Raw genomic sequence first — 17,084 nt, 5'->3', positions numbered from 1 at the left:
CAGATTCTATTTTATTTTGACACTTGCATTGAATAACATGAATTATGTCTTATGAATCCAATATGCTGATCTTCTCTCTTCCAATATTGATAAAGGAAGCAACCTATTTCATTCTACTTAAATGCTCAATAGAATTTTTAAAATAAATTTGTGCAGGGTGATTATAGATTGGGATACTCTCATAGCCCAGACCAATTTAAAGGTTATAAATTTCAATCAAAAGAAATGTAAGGATAGCAAAATTTTGAAATCTTGGTTTAGAAGATTCCTCAACTAGCTGAGATTACTCTGATAGTGAAAGAAAAGAAAGAGGAAGGGTGACAATGAACATTATGATCCAGGATTTAGGAAATGACAATAGAAATATGAATATCTAAATTTATTGAACATTTATACTGTGCTCCAGGAATTATGCTAAGTGCCTCATACATATAATTTTATTTAACTCTTCCAGTAATCCTACCCTTTACTTAATAGGAAAATAACTAGATATTTAGATTACACGTCTAAAGAAGAGTTCCTTTTTTTTTTTAATTGAAGTATATTTGACATATAATGCTGTGTAAATTTAAGGTGTACATGTTAATTTGATATATTTATGTAATATAATATGAGTGCCACTGTAGTGATAACTATCTCCTGTATCACAGACATAGCTATCCTTTCTTTTTTTTTTTTTTTTGTCTTTTGTCTTTTTGTCTTTTGTTGTTGTTGTTGTTGCTATTTTTTGGGCCGCTCCCGCGGCATATGGAGGTTCCCAGGCTAGGGGTTGAATCAGAGCTGTAGCCACTGGCCTACGCCAGAGCCACAGCAACGCAGGATCCGAGCCGCGTCTGCAACCTACACCACAGCTCACGGCATCGCCGGATCGCTAACCCACTGAGCAAGGCCAGGGACCGAACCCGCAACCTCATGGTTCCTAGTCGGATTCGTTAACCACTGCGCCACGACGGGAACTCCTCTTTTCTTTTTCGTGGTTGGAATAATTAAATTCTAGTCTCTTAGCAAGTTTGATGATTATAATACAATCTTGTTGTCTATATTCACTATTTTGTGAACTAGATTTTTGGGGTTTATTTATTTCTTATTTTAAGGTTGGACCCTTAAACTACATCTGTCCTAGCCTCACCCCTGCCCCACCCTAGCCCTTGGTAACCAACATTTTTTTTTTCTGTTTTTACAAATTTGGCTTTATTAGATTTCACATATAAGTAATATCATACAGTACTTGTCTTTGATTTATCTCATGTAACATAATGTGCTCAAAGTCCATCCATGTTGTTGCAAATAGCAAGATGTCCTTTTTCCTCATGGATGATGAAAAATATTCCACTGTACAGAAGCTTTTGCACAGCCAAAGAAGCAATTTGCAAAATTAAAACACAACAGAATGGGAGAAAATCTTTGCAAAATATGTATCAAATAATGGATTAATATTTAAAACATATAAAGAACTCCTACAACTGAACATCAACAATAAGGACTCAATTAAAAATGGGCAGAGGAACTAAATGGATATTTGTCCAGAGAAGATATCTAAATGGCCAATATGTGTATGAAAAGATGGCTGAACATCACTGATGATGGGGAAATGTAAATCAAAACCACCATAAGCTATCACCTTGAACCTGTTAGAATAGCAATCATCAAGAGGACAAGAGATAATGTGTTGTTGAGGATATGGAGAAAAGAATCCTTGAATCCTATTGATGGGAATGTAAACTAGTTCAACCATTATGGAAAAAAATATGTAAGTTCCTCGGAAAACTAAAAAAAAATCCCCTATATGATCTAGCAATTTCACTTATGGATATATACACTTAGAACAATGAAAATGGGGTATAAAAGAGATACATGCAATCCCATGTTTATTGCACCATTATTTACAATAGTCAAGATATGAAGACAACTCAAAGAGAACTCTTATGCTGATTAATTCAACAAACATGTAGTGAGAGCCTAATATGTCCCAGAAACCCAGTAAGATGTTAAACTGAGTGGCACTACCTACCAGCCCTCAATACTGAGATTTATAATATTACTGTTTATCTTAACTAAAGTTTGCAATTCAGACTCTGATGTTTTTTCTACATGTTCACTTGTCTAAATTCATGGTAGAATATGATGGGAAATGTCTTTACCTAAATTGTTTTAGCTCAAATTGCATAAAATTGTTATTAGAGTTACTATTCAACCCTCTTTATCTGTATGTGTTTACAGAATGCACATATATTTAGACTTCTGCTCCACTGACTTCATACTTTGAAAGAAAAATAGCTCTATTAATTATTTACATCCTGCATTTAGTTCTAACAGATGCTGGAAAAGAGTATATAAGAAACCCTGATCCATGAAACTTATTTGGATAAAGTTGCTGTTGGAGAATGGAGTTTGCATCTGAAGGCTGAGTACAGTTGTACTGTAGCAACCAAGTACACTGGCTTTGAGCCAAACTAGAACAGAGACGGTAAAATGTGACATAAGAGCAGATTGTTTTAGTAAAGTTGAAAGGTGGCTCATTTGTTGATATTTTAATTTTTACCTTTTAGTTATATATAAGCTCAAGATAAAGTTCTGTCTTACTTCACAATGATTTAACCTCTTTATAAAAATTCTGCTCTTCAGGGTCAGTCACATCACATGACTCCAAAGACCAACATTCCCAGATTGTTAGTATTTCCCCCTTCTTCAGGGGATGTGTTCCAAGACCCCTAGTCTGCAACCAAAGTGAGTACTGAAACACTATACAGTTGACCCTTGAACAACACTGGGATTCAGGGCATCAACATCCCCCCATCAAAAATCCACTTAAAACTTTTGACTCTCCCAAAACTTGACTACTAATAGCTTACTGTTGACCAGAAGCCTTACCAATAACATAAACAATCGATTAACACATTTTTTATGTTGTATGCATTATATACTGTATCCTTACAATAAGGCCAGCTAGAGAAAAGAAAATGTTTCTGTGGAAAATCGTAAGAAAGGGAAAATATATTTACAGTACTGTATTTATTGTTTCTGTAAGTTTATATCATCTGTTTACAATGTGAATTATCTGTCAGCACCTACATCAATATTGTCTTATATGATCCAAAACACTGTAGATGTTATACATATTACTAACACTAGACATCAAAAATGAAAAGATGTGAAAAAGAAATTCATATTTTTTATAGGTATAATGATTCATGCTTTGAGAAGAAGCAACAATATGGTTGCCTAGTGTAATTGATACAATTGCTTCATGGTAGCCTGGCCTACCCACTAATGAATAAATCATAAAATTTCATGCCATATGTTATTATAATCATATTCATAATACAGTATTGGAAACATTGCTACATTTTTAAAAACACGCTTACCATGATGACAGGCTGATAAGCAGTTTCTCCAACTACAAGAGAGAAAGCCAGGCTGTATGGTAATGTAACTTTTTGAAAGCAAATTTATAAAACAGTAAGAAAACTAATACATTATTCCTTTTATATTAAATATCACTCACCTTATGCCTATGCAACTATTGACTAGTATCTATGTATATTTTATACATTCATGACATGCCTAACTTTTCCTTAATTTTTTCCATATTTCTAGATAATGCAGTTTGCCTGCAAACTCTTCCACATTGTTAGAAATCTGCTGGAATTTCCCAATATATTTTTTTTTTTTTTTTTTTTTTTTTTTTTTTTTTTTTTTTTTTGTCTTTTTGCCATTTCTTGGGCCGCTCCTGCGGCATATGGAGGTTCCCGGGCTAGAGGTCGAATCGGAGCTGTAGCTGCCAGCCTACGCCAGAGCCACAGCAACGCAGGATCCGAGCCGCGTCTGTGACCTACACCACAGCTCACGGCAACGCCGGAACCTTGACCCACTGAGCAAGGGCAGGGATCGAACCCGCAGCCTCATGGTTCCTAGTCGGATTCGTTAACCACTGCGCCACGACGGGAACTCCGAATTTCCCAATATATTTATTGGAAAACATCTGTGTTATTAGTGAGCCCATGCAGTTCAAATCCATGTTGTTCAATCATCAACTGTATATGCGATGTTTTTTCCTATACATACATACTATGATAAAGTTCAGTTTATAAATTAGGCACAGTAAGAGAATATCCAAACTACAGGTATCACTACTCTGGCACTTTGGGGCATTATTAAGTAAAATAAGGATGTCTAGAAGGCAAGCCCTGTGATACCACTATAGTTACTCTGTAACTAAGACAGCTGCTGAGTGACACATGGGCAGGATATGCCAGACAAAGGGATGATTTGCATCTGGGGCCTGGGCTGGATGGAGCAGGAGAGCCCAAAATTTCACCACAAAACTCAGAAAGGCAACTAGTTTTGTTGCAGAGACTTGGCCTCAGTCCACCAGCGCCAACTAGAAATGTGGAGACAGAGTTTTGGTCCAAGGAGAAAAAAATTGCTTTTATTGCTTTGTCAGGCAAAGGAGGCCACAGCAGATGAATGCCCTAGAGACTGTGCTCTCTTTTGAGAAAGAATAGTTTGGGAGTGGAAAATAGAGCCAAAGGTAAGGATCAGGGTAGGTGCAAACTTGGTTCTTCATCTGTGCTGGTGTTTAGTGGCCCCAGGACTGGTTCTGTGGTAATCTTTATTCTTTCTGAAATGAGGAATGCTTCATCAAGTCATTAATATCTTTCATTTGTTGGGAGTTTTAGTTCTGCAGAAGAGCTCAAATATATTTTTATGTGTAATCCCTTGAGGGGGAACCAGGACCCTGCCTCAAGGCTACCCTATTGTTTCTTGACCAATCCTTCATTGTCTTTGCATTCCCTCCCTTCCATGATTAGCAATTGTTTGAACCTGCCCTTTGGAATGCAGGGAAGGTCCTGGAGATTGAATGAGGCCTGTTTCCTACAGACAGGAAACAGGGAACACAGAAAGGCTTCTGTGCCCTGGAGCCCCAAAGGGCCCTGCTTAGTTTCAATTGAAAACTTAGGAATTGTTTATTTCTGAAATTCCCCATTTAATATTTTCAGACTATAGTTGACTGAAGGTAACTGAAACTTTGGAAAGCTAAACTGAAGATTGGAAGAGACTACTGGATACCATGTGAATGCTGTCTCTCAAACTGCTCAGTGCAGCAGCCCTGCTTGTGGCCAGGTGCTCTGAATAATTGATTTAATTGTTTCCATGATCTCAGTTATTTCTGAGTGACTTTTGCTTACAGATATTCCCTTAGATGATTCCTTCCTTCCTTCTTCCCTTCCTTTCTTTCTTTCTCTCTCTCTCTCTTTCTTCCTCTTTCTTTCTCTCTCTGTCCTTCTTTATGGGGCAGTGTGCAAAGCCTTGGTGTTACCAAGTTATAATATTTTGGCAAGAAATTTCACAACAAAAATAAAGCAACATAAAACTCAACTGGTCTATGAAAAACAATTCTGCTCAGCAAGCTCTTTTTCAAGATGGCCAAGATCTTGATGGACTGGGTATATTTATAGATCATGGTCAATATAATTATATGACCCTTTAAAGAAATCAGATTATCTCTTCCAAATAGTTCATTTTAATTGATTAATACATTTTTTTCTCCTTGCATCTCTGGACTCTTTACAGCAAGACCAGATGGGGAATTTTGCAATTGCTGCCAAAATGTAAGGGTAAAAGATGGATGTGTGTGTGTATATGGATGCATATATTCAATCTGTACATATTCAGGACATGAAAAATAATCTCTGTGATTCTAAATCCGGATAATCACTGTACGTAACAAAGGTCTGTTATAGTTTCATATTTTTGCTAATGTAAATAATAATATAATGCTATATGCCTGCTTAAAAATGTGTTTAAATATTTTTATGCTTTATTTAAAAATGGTAAATCACTCTCCATTCAAACTCTGTACATAGCCCTCCTTATAAATCTTTTTTTGCCAGTTTCATAAGAATAGTTTTCTTTTACAATAAGGACTCCAGAGACCCTAAAATGGAATATAAAATGTGAACTTAAGAAGAGAGAGAGGAATGATACATATTTTCATTCCCTTATTTTGGATCCTGAACTGGCCTGGAAGTACATGTGATTAGATGTTCTGCTCTTGGTCTCCCTGAAGACAACAAGCCTCTGTTTGTAGGGCCCTGAGAGGGTCAAGTGCCTCATCCTAGTCCAGTCCCTAATGGAGCAAAGAGAGTCCAAGTAGGAGAGGCTTGAGCCGGTCAGTGAAGTCAGAGAGGGATTCTCTGGGGAAGTGAAGCTTAAGATAAGCTCTAAAGGATGAGTAGAAATTAACTAGATAAAGGGATGGGGTGAGACTGATACAGGTAAAATGGCATGTGGCAAAGGTCCTTTGATGGCAGGACCTTTGCATTTGACAAGTAAGAGGAACCAAGAGCAAGCCAAGTCCAAATTAGGATAAAAGTGAGGGATCAGACAGGACAGGATTGTAGGAATCTAGCCAGGTAGAGCTGTGGAAGCCTCATGAAGGATGTTCTTTTTTATATTAATTAAAGGGAAAGAATTTAGGCAGAGTACTTCTGCCTTTTGCAAGTTACACTGGAGCTGGAGTGGGGGATGGATTCCAATCAGGGACTTTGCAGGAATCTAGAGGAAAGATGATGGAGCTGGAAAACAGCAAGAGCTCTTTAGGAAGTAAATCATGAGGAAGATTGGACTACATAAGGAGGGTGATGGAAGCGTGAAGAATAATTTCCAGGCTTTATTGTCCTTGTAATTAGGAGACACAATTAGATCAATATGTTAAACACATGTACACACAGAGAAATAGAAAATATTTTCTCTGGTTAGAGAACAGCCATCCGCACATCATCATATTTGTAATCAGGAGAGTAGAAACTCAGAGAGTCCCACATTTTAAAGAAAGTGGAGCTGTTATCCACACTGTATAGCAAATATTCTCATAATTTTAAATTATCAGGAAAATATTAGTCTAAAGGATAAATAGATGAATTCTGTCATCGTAAAACACAATCCCTGAATTAAGTCAATTTAAGCTCATTTAGTGTTACTAAAATGATTTTTTTGTCCTTTAGTCACTCTTTTTTATTTAAAATGGGAGTTGATAAAATACATCCCAGGGGTCACATCTGATCCTAAGTCTGTTTTTATAAGCAAAGTTTTATTGGAACATAGCCATACCCATTCATTTACCTCTTGTCTATGGTTTCTTTTATGCTACAAGAGCACAACGGAAGAGTTGCAATAGATATTACATGGTCCACAAAGTTTAAAATATTTGGCCTTGTGCGTGGAGCTTCAAAACAATAAATCCTCTAAATACCTAGTAACAAAGTATATTTGCGAAAAAAATGTATCTTCTGCCTTAATATGAATTCTTATTTCTTTAGGAAAAGTATAATTTTATACGTCCTTCCACTCCACCATTCTTAAATTATGCTTTCTGTTGTTTTTCTCTTTTTCTAATATATACTTCATTAGTCAGTCTCTGGCATTATTCAAAGGCAGGCACAGTCCCAAAATGATTACATGTATAACTCTTAATTTTGATTGCACATATTCCATATTCATGCATCAGCTGTTTTACTAAAATACTTTGAAAATATTTATACACCAAAATATGTGCTAAGTCTAAGTGCTTCATTGAGGGATAAATAAAAGTGGTCATCTCAAATGTAATAATAAGCATTCATTGATACTATTGAGAGCCTGCTTTTTAATACAAAGTATTCTGATATTCTATGGATCCAAGGAACTCAATGAGAACTTCTGTTTAATAATTTAAGTACAAATGTTTAGATAGAGATGGGAGCTGACCAGGAGGTGAGAAGAATAAGGTGGCTAGGTTTCCAATTAGAGCAGTTTTCACAGACAAAACAGAAGTAAGGTTCTTAGTAAGACTGACTTTGAAATAAAGCACTCCTTTGCTTTAGAATTTGAAAAGTACTGTACTATTTAAGAAGATACACAAATTGCAGTTTCTAAATTCAAGAACATTTATGGCTTTGGAATTTATTTCCTTCATTGTAATAACTCGTTGGGGGTGTTTTTGTTTTTTTGGTTTTTTTTTTTTTTCCTTTAATTTGGATATTTATGTGGACAAATTCTTAGAGTAAAAATCTCATATTTGTTGGTACTCTTTCTTACATTAATGCCCCACATGTACACTAGACTAAATAAAACATGCAAAGTGCTTTTGGAAATGTCCTGTGACCGTTTCATATTCTTCTGAATGCCTCCCTGCTGAGGAAAGAGGTGGCTTTTCTGAAAAGAGACTATGGACCTTATATGTAAGGCTGTGGGACTTGTCAGGCCCCAGTCTACCATCATTCCCACATCTAGCCCTTCACTGTATCAGTTCTGCTAAACAATGTGTGAAAACCTGGGAAAAAGCAAAACAAACCAAAAGGTTCTCAAGACCCAGTGTACAAAGAGAGTCATAAAAGCAGCAATTAGAACCACAAATAAAAAGATACTCTTCATATACTAACCAGTAGTAGCATTTTTCAATTATATATACTGTCTGAGTAAACATCAAAGCGTTATTATCTACTAATACAAATCACTGCCACATATCAGTGGGAACCGAAGTATAATATTAGTAAATATTTACTTTAGATTTTCTTAGAGTTATAGTCAAATTTTTTTATTTTTATTTTTTTACAGAGTAAAATACATATATTTAAACATAATTACATTCATACACATTATTATATCATAGATCTTAAGAAACAGATTAAGTGACCCCCCTCTGGAGAAGTGGAATGGAAAATACGCTGAGACAAATAGGAAATCTATTCTATACTTTATCCCATTTTGTATGGCTTTCATCTTTACTATTTAGTATTATCTATTACATTTCAATTTTTCTTTAAAAATGAGCATTATATTAAAATTGTGTATATTGTGCAACTAAAATTTATAAAGAAAGCCTTATATACCATTAAATATTTTATATAGCATAATAAAAAGAATAACTTAACTGGTAAGAATAACAAAAATAACATACCCTCTGAAAATAAATAAAATATAAAATGCATATATTGGTTAAAAAACAGTGTAACTATATAAATATGTCCTCACAATTTGTTACATCTTATTGATTCTTCAATACAGGCATTACCATTCTAGGTGATGTGATAAACAAGACATTATATACCTTATATTGTACCATGGAGAGAAATGGTTATTAATAATACAATTGTAGGAGTTCCCGTCGTGGCACAGTGGTTAACGAATCCGACTAGGAACCATGAGGTTGCGGGTTCGATCCCTGGCCTTGCTCAGTGGGTTAACGATCCAGCGCTGCCGTGAGCTGTGGTGTAGGTCGCAGACATGGCTCGGATCCCACATTGCTGTGGCTCTGGCGTAGGCCAGTGGCTACAGCTCCGATTCAACCCCTAACCTGGGAACCTCCATATGCTGTGGGAGCGGCCCAAAGAAATAGCAAAAAAAAGGACAAAATAATAATAATAATAATAATACAATTGTAGAAATTTATTACTTAATTGTACAGTCGCATTCTTTAATTATAATTATCATAAATTCTTTGATGGAGAGGAAATCAGAATCAGATCTAAGAAGACTTTAGCATTCCAAGAATGATGTCAAATGACCCCCTTCATGGTGGATTATGCACTTATTTACTATGAGATATATTTCTTCTCCAAAGATTCCTTGTTTTTGCATCAGTTGTAGATTTTTGGTTTGCAGTTATTCTGAAGTTTTGATATAAGAGTCTCTATATATACATGAGATTGCTTTACATTGTCAGTCTCTTAATTGCATGTGTATCTCCAGTGTCCTGAATTTGTACCCTCCTTTTCTCAGGATTCCTGATTTTGGTGGCATAATTGTGGATGGATGATCTCGTGTCTTTACTGTGTATTTACCTTTACTGGTGAGCCTTGTCATTTGTGGAATTTTTGTTTCCTGTTGCGGCCTTTTCTTTTCTGCCTAGAGAGGTTCCTTTAGTATTTGTTGTAAGGCTGGTTTAGTGTTGCTGAATTCTCTCAGCTTTTGCTTATCTGTGAAGCTTTTGATTTCTCCTTCAAATTGGAATGAGAGCCTTGCTGGGTAGAGTAATCTTGGTTGGAGATTTTTTCCTTTCATCACGTTAAGTATATCATGCCACTCCCTTCTGGCCTGCAGAGTTTCTGCTGAAAAATCTGCTGATAACCTCATCGGGGTTCCCTTGCATGTCATTTGTGTCTTTTCCCTAGCTGCTTTCGAGATTTCCTCTTTGTCTTTAATTTTGGTCAGTTTGATTAATATGTGTCTCGGTGTATTCCTCCTTGGGTTTATTTTATATGGTACTCGTTGTGCTTCCTGGATTTGAGTGAGTGGGTCCTTTCCCATGTTAGGGAAGTTTTTGGCTATTATCTCAGAATATTTTTTCCTCCCCCTTCTCTCTCTCTTCTCCTTCTGGTACCCCTATAATACAGATGTTGTTGCGTTTCACATTGTCCCAGAGTTCTCTGAGACTCTCTTCATTTGTTTTCAATCTTTTTTCTCTTTTCTGTTCCACATCCATAATTTCCAGTAATCTGTCCTCCACCTCGCTTATTCGTTCTCTGCCTCCTGTGTTCTGCTGTTAGCTGCCTCTAGCGAATTTTTTTGTTCAGTTATTGTATTTTGCATCTCTTCTTGCTTAAGTTTTATATCTTGAATCTTTTTGCTCAGTGTTTCCTCCATCTTTGCCTCCAGTTTATTTCCAATGTCTTGCATCATCTTCAGCATCAACAATCTAAAGTCTTTTTCTTGGAGGCTGAAAATCTCCTGATCACTTAGCTGTTTTTCTGGGTTTTTTCCTTTCTCCCTTATCTGAGTTATAGTTCTCTGTCTTTTCACTTTTTATAGGTTTTTGGTGTGGTGACTTTTTTACAGATAATAGGGTTGTAGCCTCTCTTACTTTTGGTGTCTGCCCCCCTTGGCTGAAGTTGGTACAGGGGCTTGCTGTAGGCTTCCTGATGGAAGGGACTGATGCCTGCCCACTGGTAGGAATTGCTGATTCCTATCCCTCTGGTGGGTGGGCTTTGTCTCTGGGTGAGATTAGAGCTGGTTGTGTGCCTGGGGTGTCTTTAGGCAGTCTGTTTACTGAGAAGGGGGGCTGTGATCCCACCTGGATTGTTGTTTGCCCTGGGGCTTCTCAGCACTGACTGATGGGTGGGGCCAGATTTTCCCAAAATGGCCACCTCCAGAGAAAGGCACACTGATGAATATTCTCAAGAGCTTTGCTTCCAATGTCCTTCCCCCACAACAAGCCACATTCACCCCTGTTTTCCCAGGAGGTCCTCAACAACTGCAGTAAGTTTGACCTAGATTCCTATGGAGACTTTGCTTTGCCCTGGGACCCAGGGCACATGAAAGTCCGTGTGTGCCTTTTACGAATGGGATCTCGGAGTTCCTGTCGTGGCGCAGTGGTTAACCAATCCGACTAGGAACCATGAGGTTGCGGGTTCGGTCCCTGCCCTTGCTCAGTGGGTTAACGATCCAGCGCTGCCGTGAGCTGTGGTGTAGGTTGCAGACGCGGCTTGGATCCCGCGTTGCTGTGGCTCTGGTGTAGGCCGGTGGCTACAGCTCCGATTCGACCCCTAGCCTGGGAACCTCCATATGCCGCGGGAGCGGCCCAAGAAATAGCAACAACAACAGCAACAACAACAAAAATTAAAAAAAAAAAAAAAAAAAAAGAATGGGGTCTCTGTTTCCCCCAGTCCCGTGGAGCTCCTGTGCACAGCCCCACTGACCTTCGATGCTATGTTGATATTAACCTTGATCATCAGACTGAGATGATATTTGTCACATTCTTCTCTGTAATGTTTCCCAGGCCACCATTTCTGTACTTGCTCTTTTGGAAGGAAGTCACTTTTGACAGGCTGCACTAAAGGATTGGATAGTTATGCTCCACCTCCTAGAGGGCATAGTGTCTACAATTTTACTTGAAATTCTTCTGCATGGGGGATTTGTCTGTTCTACTTAATCATTTATTTACATTGGTATAGACTCACAGATATTTACTTCATACTTTGGATTATAATCCAATACTGATATTAGTTTTGTTGTTCAAATTGTTCCTTCTTTGGCCATTTGGAGCTCTTTCTGTTGGCTCCTATATCCCTTTGACAGGCCCTCTTTGGGGTGTTTGTGTGTGTGTGTGTGTGTGTGTGTGTGTGTGTGATGACTTTCTTATTTTCTGGTGCTACAAGATAGTCCAGGCTCATCTTGCATGTTCTCTGCTATAGCCCTAGAATGAATCATCTCTTCAAGGAATTTGTGTCTCCTTTTATTTGAGAGTGGCATAAAAAAAAAGATCTTTGTTCTGAATGTACCATCTAGTTATTATATTATTTGATAAATGCAGGAATTTTTGTCAAACAACATTGTTTTCTGATCTAATAGTATAACTTATATTAACATATCCTTCTTGTAAAAGTCCTTTCTTTACACTTGTTAATATAGAATATATTCAAGTTAACATCTAGAAGCTTCACTTTAGAAAAAAAAAGTTGTTTGTGCTTTCTTTAAGAGAAGGGCAATAATTCTGAGATGGGCATAAACAATTACAAGAGCTAACTTAGATGTTTGTGTTTAGAATTTTTCTCACCTTTCACCCAGGTTAGCAGATAATTGACATTGCGCTCATTCCTCAAGAGGGAAATTATGGCAGGGAAAAAACCTAAAATAACCCACCAGTCTCCCTGGGTTTGTTTTCAAAGCACTGAAGGTCTTTGTAAAAGGATAATTCCTGGAATTTTCAGGGAGTTTTGACCAGATCATGGGAGAAACCCCTAGAATTCTTTCCTTAACATCCAAAAAAAAAAAAAAAAAGGAGATAGAGAAAGAGAGAAATTATTTTAGAGGATTAGGCAAGGGTAGCACCACTGGGAAAGTGCTTGACAGGTACCAAGTAAGCAAGATCATGTGCAGCCTGGGAAGGAAGCTTGGCTCTCACAGATGGCAAAAAATAGCAGAAAGCTGGGAAAATAGGCATCTCATTGGTAAACTGTGTGGGCCAGTTATAAGAGCAGTTGTCCTATTCCCTCCTCTCCATCAGTATCCTGACACTATGGAAGATTCTAGGAATAGAGCAGAAACCTGGAGTGGATCCTTAAAGGGAAGGTTAGAGTTGAAAACCAAGTTGGGCTTTGGAGCATTATGGCATATTTCTAGCTCATTTGTCTTTATAGACTAAGACTTACACCTAAATTAGCTCTTATATTCTCCTTACTTTGGTTAAGGATTAGAGCAAATCTATTACCCCTTGAAAGAGCTTTATAAAGGATGCCTTTTAAATACTTGGGATATTTGACAGAAAGAATTAATGCAGGCAGGTATAGCTTTTCCCTTTGTTCAGGATTATTTAATTTTGGTTGAAAATCCCAGACCTAGTGTTTATAAAGTGCTTTTAGTTCAAAGGGTGACACTGATTAAAAAGATTGAATGTGTGGTTAAGAACACAGGTTCTAATGTTGTTTAAATACAGTCATAAATAGAGGGCTGCCAAAATTCATATCAGGGGGCTCACCATTTTCATAAACTGTTGGACCTTGTGTTGTCTTTCAATAGCATGTGCATGAAAGAAAGACCATAAGGATACATACAGCTCCCAACTTATTAAGAGTAAGTTGCAAATAGATTGGAGTATAGTAAGCAAGATATAGGTGATTGTTAAATAAAAATAAGTGGCAAGTTATAATGATTTGGTACTATCTTTATACATACTTCCTTTGTTATCACAGTGTTCATAGCACTGCTCTAAAATAGGAATTCTTGTTTGAGCAATTTAAAGTCCTGACACCGATTAATATTTAATTGGTTTCTAAACTTGCTGTCTGAGAATTTAGATTGTATTTTTGTTTCTGATTGTTTTAGCAAATGAGACTATGCTTTAAACACACCTGTCAAATATCAGAAGATTATATTTTTTTCTTATGTTCTCAAACACATGCACACACACACAAACACACACACACACTCACACACAGGCACGTAGGTGTCTGATTCAGTAAAAGAAACAGGTTTGATTGATTTAAAGCTTACTTCAAGCCTTCTGAATAAGATTCACATGCCTCAGAATTTGACCAAGAGTCAGATGCTAGTCAGAGCTTAGTTTACTTAGAAAAAGACATTTTTTTTTTTTCTTGTAGAGATGTAAACACCAAAGGGATCAAAGTGTTTACTTCTTGGCTAAAAGGATTTCCATATATTGTCAATTAGGAGAAGCTTTGTTTTAAAGTCCAAGGATGAGAAATTCTTTTTCTATGCATTCTTTACACACAGGCATGCATGCACACACACTTGAGGTCTAGAAGCTCTATGAACAGGCATCTTCATATTCAGGAATTAGGAAAAGCTATCTTCACATGAATGACTGAGGAGCCCTTTAAAAATCGGTGCTTTAAGTTTTTCAAAGATGTACTCATTTATTTATTTATTTAGAAAAAAAAAAAAAGCAAGTACCTCATCAGTTCTTTCACAAAAATCTTCAAATGCTTTTGGGAAAGAAATGAATTTTAAAGTGGGTTCAGTCATACTTTATTCAAGCAAAGCAGTGAAAAAAGTCTTTGAATCAGAACTACAGCTCACCATAATCTGGTTAAAATTATCTCCAGCACCACCTGTCATTATTAATATGCAGGAAAAAGAAAACTACCTTCAGCCTGAGAATATGGCCCATCAGCACGTTGGTACTCTGTCTTATCATAGTGGCAGTTACATTTTCAATCCTTCTTGCACTTTCATATATTCGTTGAAGGTAGCTCATGGTTTAATTTAAATGTGTTTTAAGGAACATTTCATTAGCATTTATATCCACTCATGGAAGAAAATCCACAGGTCTTTTACATTTTCTATCTTTAGGTTCTGTTAAATTTGCAAGCTTAACCATTTTGCTTGGCTGAAGAAAAACTGTTATATTGTTTTAGAGAGTGATAATATGCTGCAACGTAAGTACCAGAGCATTAACTGTTAGACTGATTCTTAGCAGAAACTCAAGATATCTGCTATAACAGACTGGTTCTGAAAATAACTCATAATTAGGAAGAGACGGATAAAGTTTAGCCATCTTGCTCAGGCCCACAAAACAGAGGTGCACATGCTAAGTGAAATCCATCTTTTAGTTTTGGTGATTTCTGCTCACGTCAAAATCAGTTGCGTTGCACACCTAAAACCTACCTCTATGGCTTGAGACATTTATCCACAAACTTTCAAAAAACATATTTTAGAATAGCTCTTGAACATCCTAGTCTAGAACCGTGTATTGTTTGATGTACGATTGAATCAAAAGAACCATGAATCTACTCTTGAGCACATTATCTACATATACAAGATAATAAAATCTTTCTCTTGATAGGAACAGAAAATACATATCCCAGAGAGGCCCCCAAATCGTTCTAATGCTTATAATATGTAAGCATAACTATTGACAAAAGTTATGTCAAAGAAAGTTACTTTATCACCTACAAAATTCATCAAATATTTAACATCTAATATGCATTAGTGAGTGTGCTCTTTTTACCTTCTTTAAAATATGCATACTATTCATTTTTAATTAAAAATATATGTATATGTAAAGAGGTTGCAAACACACAACACAAACACACACACACACACACACACACACACACTGCTACAGCAAATATCCTGAGCACAAATATCAAAGGCATTTTTGCATGCCCTGGGTGTCTCTGTTTGAAGAATCACTTAGTTCCCCCAAATGGGACAAGAGATACATTAATCAGTATCATGGCATGTTCATGGAAAAGAGCACCAAATCCCAATAGAAGCAAACTCAGGGGGTGTTTGTTTAATATAGTCTGTGCTGATTTTGCCCAATTTGCTTATTTTGTTTCCCTTCTTTGTGATATAAAACTGGAAATGGCTTACAAAGGGGAGGAGCATCACTAAAATAATGAATTTTAGGAGATACTATCTCGAACAAGTGGAATTTTTTTTTTCTCTGTTAAATATAACTCTAAGAGTAATTGACTTGACAGGATTAAAATGGTGGAATAGAGGGACTGGAACTCAACTTCTCTCCTAAAAACAACAAAACTCACAACTAAAGACTGAGCAATCTCCACCCAAATGGACTGGAAACCTTAAAAAAGATACCCTACTCCAGAAGAAAAAGAGGAGGCCACATCAAGAGGTAGGAGGGGCGATTGCACTATATAAACAACCCCATACCTCCCGGGTGGGAAGCTCCACAGACTGAAAACTGACTGGTTCACAGAGACTCACCAACAGGACTGAGAGTTCAGAGCCACACATCAAACCCTCACATTGGGGGATTCAGCACTGGGAGAAAGAGCCCCCAGAGATCTGGCATTGAAGGCCAGTGGGGCTTGTGCACAGGAGCTCCACGGGACTGGGGGAAACAGAGACCCCATTCGTAAAAGGCACACACAGACTTTCATGTGCCCTGGGTCCCAGGGCAAAGCAAAGTCTCCATAGGAATCTAGGTCAAACTTACTGCAGTTGTTGAGGACCTCCTGGGAAAACAGGGGTGAATGTGGCTTGTGGGGGAAGGACATTGGAAGCAAAGCTCTTGAGAATATTCATCAGTGTGCCTTTCTCTGGAGGTGGCCATTTTGGGAAAATCTGGCCCCACCCATCAGTCAGTGCTGAGAAGCCCCAGGGCAAACAACAATCCAGGTGGGATCACAGCCCCCCTTCTCAGTAAACAGACTGCCTAAAGACACCCCAGGCACACAACCAGCTCTAATCTCACCCAGAGACAAAGCCCACCCACCAGAGGGATAGGAATCAGCAATTCCTACCAGTGGGCAGGCATCAGTCCCTTCCATCAGGAAGCCTACAGCAAGCCCCTGTACCAACTTCAGCCAAGGGGGGCAGACACCAAAAGTAAGAGAGGCTACAACCCTATTATCTGTAAAAAAGTCACCACACCAAAAACCTATAAAAAGTGAAAAGACAGAGAACTATAACTCAGATAAGGGAGAAAGGAAAAAACCCAGAAAAACAGCTAAGTGATCAGGAGATTTTCAGCCTCCAAGAAAAAGACTTTAGATTGTTGATGCTGAAGATGATGCAAGACATTGGAAATAAACTGGAGGCAAAGATGGAGGAAACACTGAGCAAAAAGATTCAAGATATAAAACTTAAGCAAGAAGAGATGCAAAATACAATAA

The 17,084-nt window shown here is 37.5% G+C and overlaps 1 protein-coding gene across 21 annotated transcripts in view; it reads left to right on the top strand.

The window, feature by feature from the left end:
• NKAIN2 (sodium/potassium transporting ATPase interacting 2) overlaps positions 1 to 17,084 on the top strand; it is a 1,025,964-nt gene that overhangs the window by 670,944 nt on the left and 337,936 nt on the right. The gene's annotated exons all lie outside the window — the stretch shown is intronic.

The sequence above is a fragment of the Sus scrofa genome, chromosome 1, assembly GCF_000003025.6.
Source record: "Sus scrofa isolate TJ Tabasco breed Duroc chromosome 1, Sscrofa11.1, whole genome shotgun sequence".
Classification (NCBI taxonomy): Eukaryota; Metazoa; Chordata; class Mammalia; order Artiodactyla; family Suidae; genus Sus; species Sus scrofa.
This window is presented reverse-complemented; position numbering and strand designations above follow the sequence as displayed.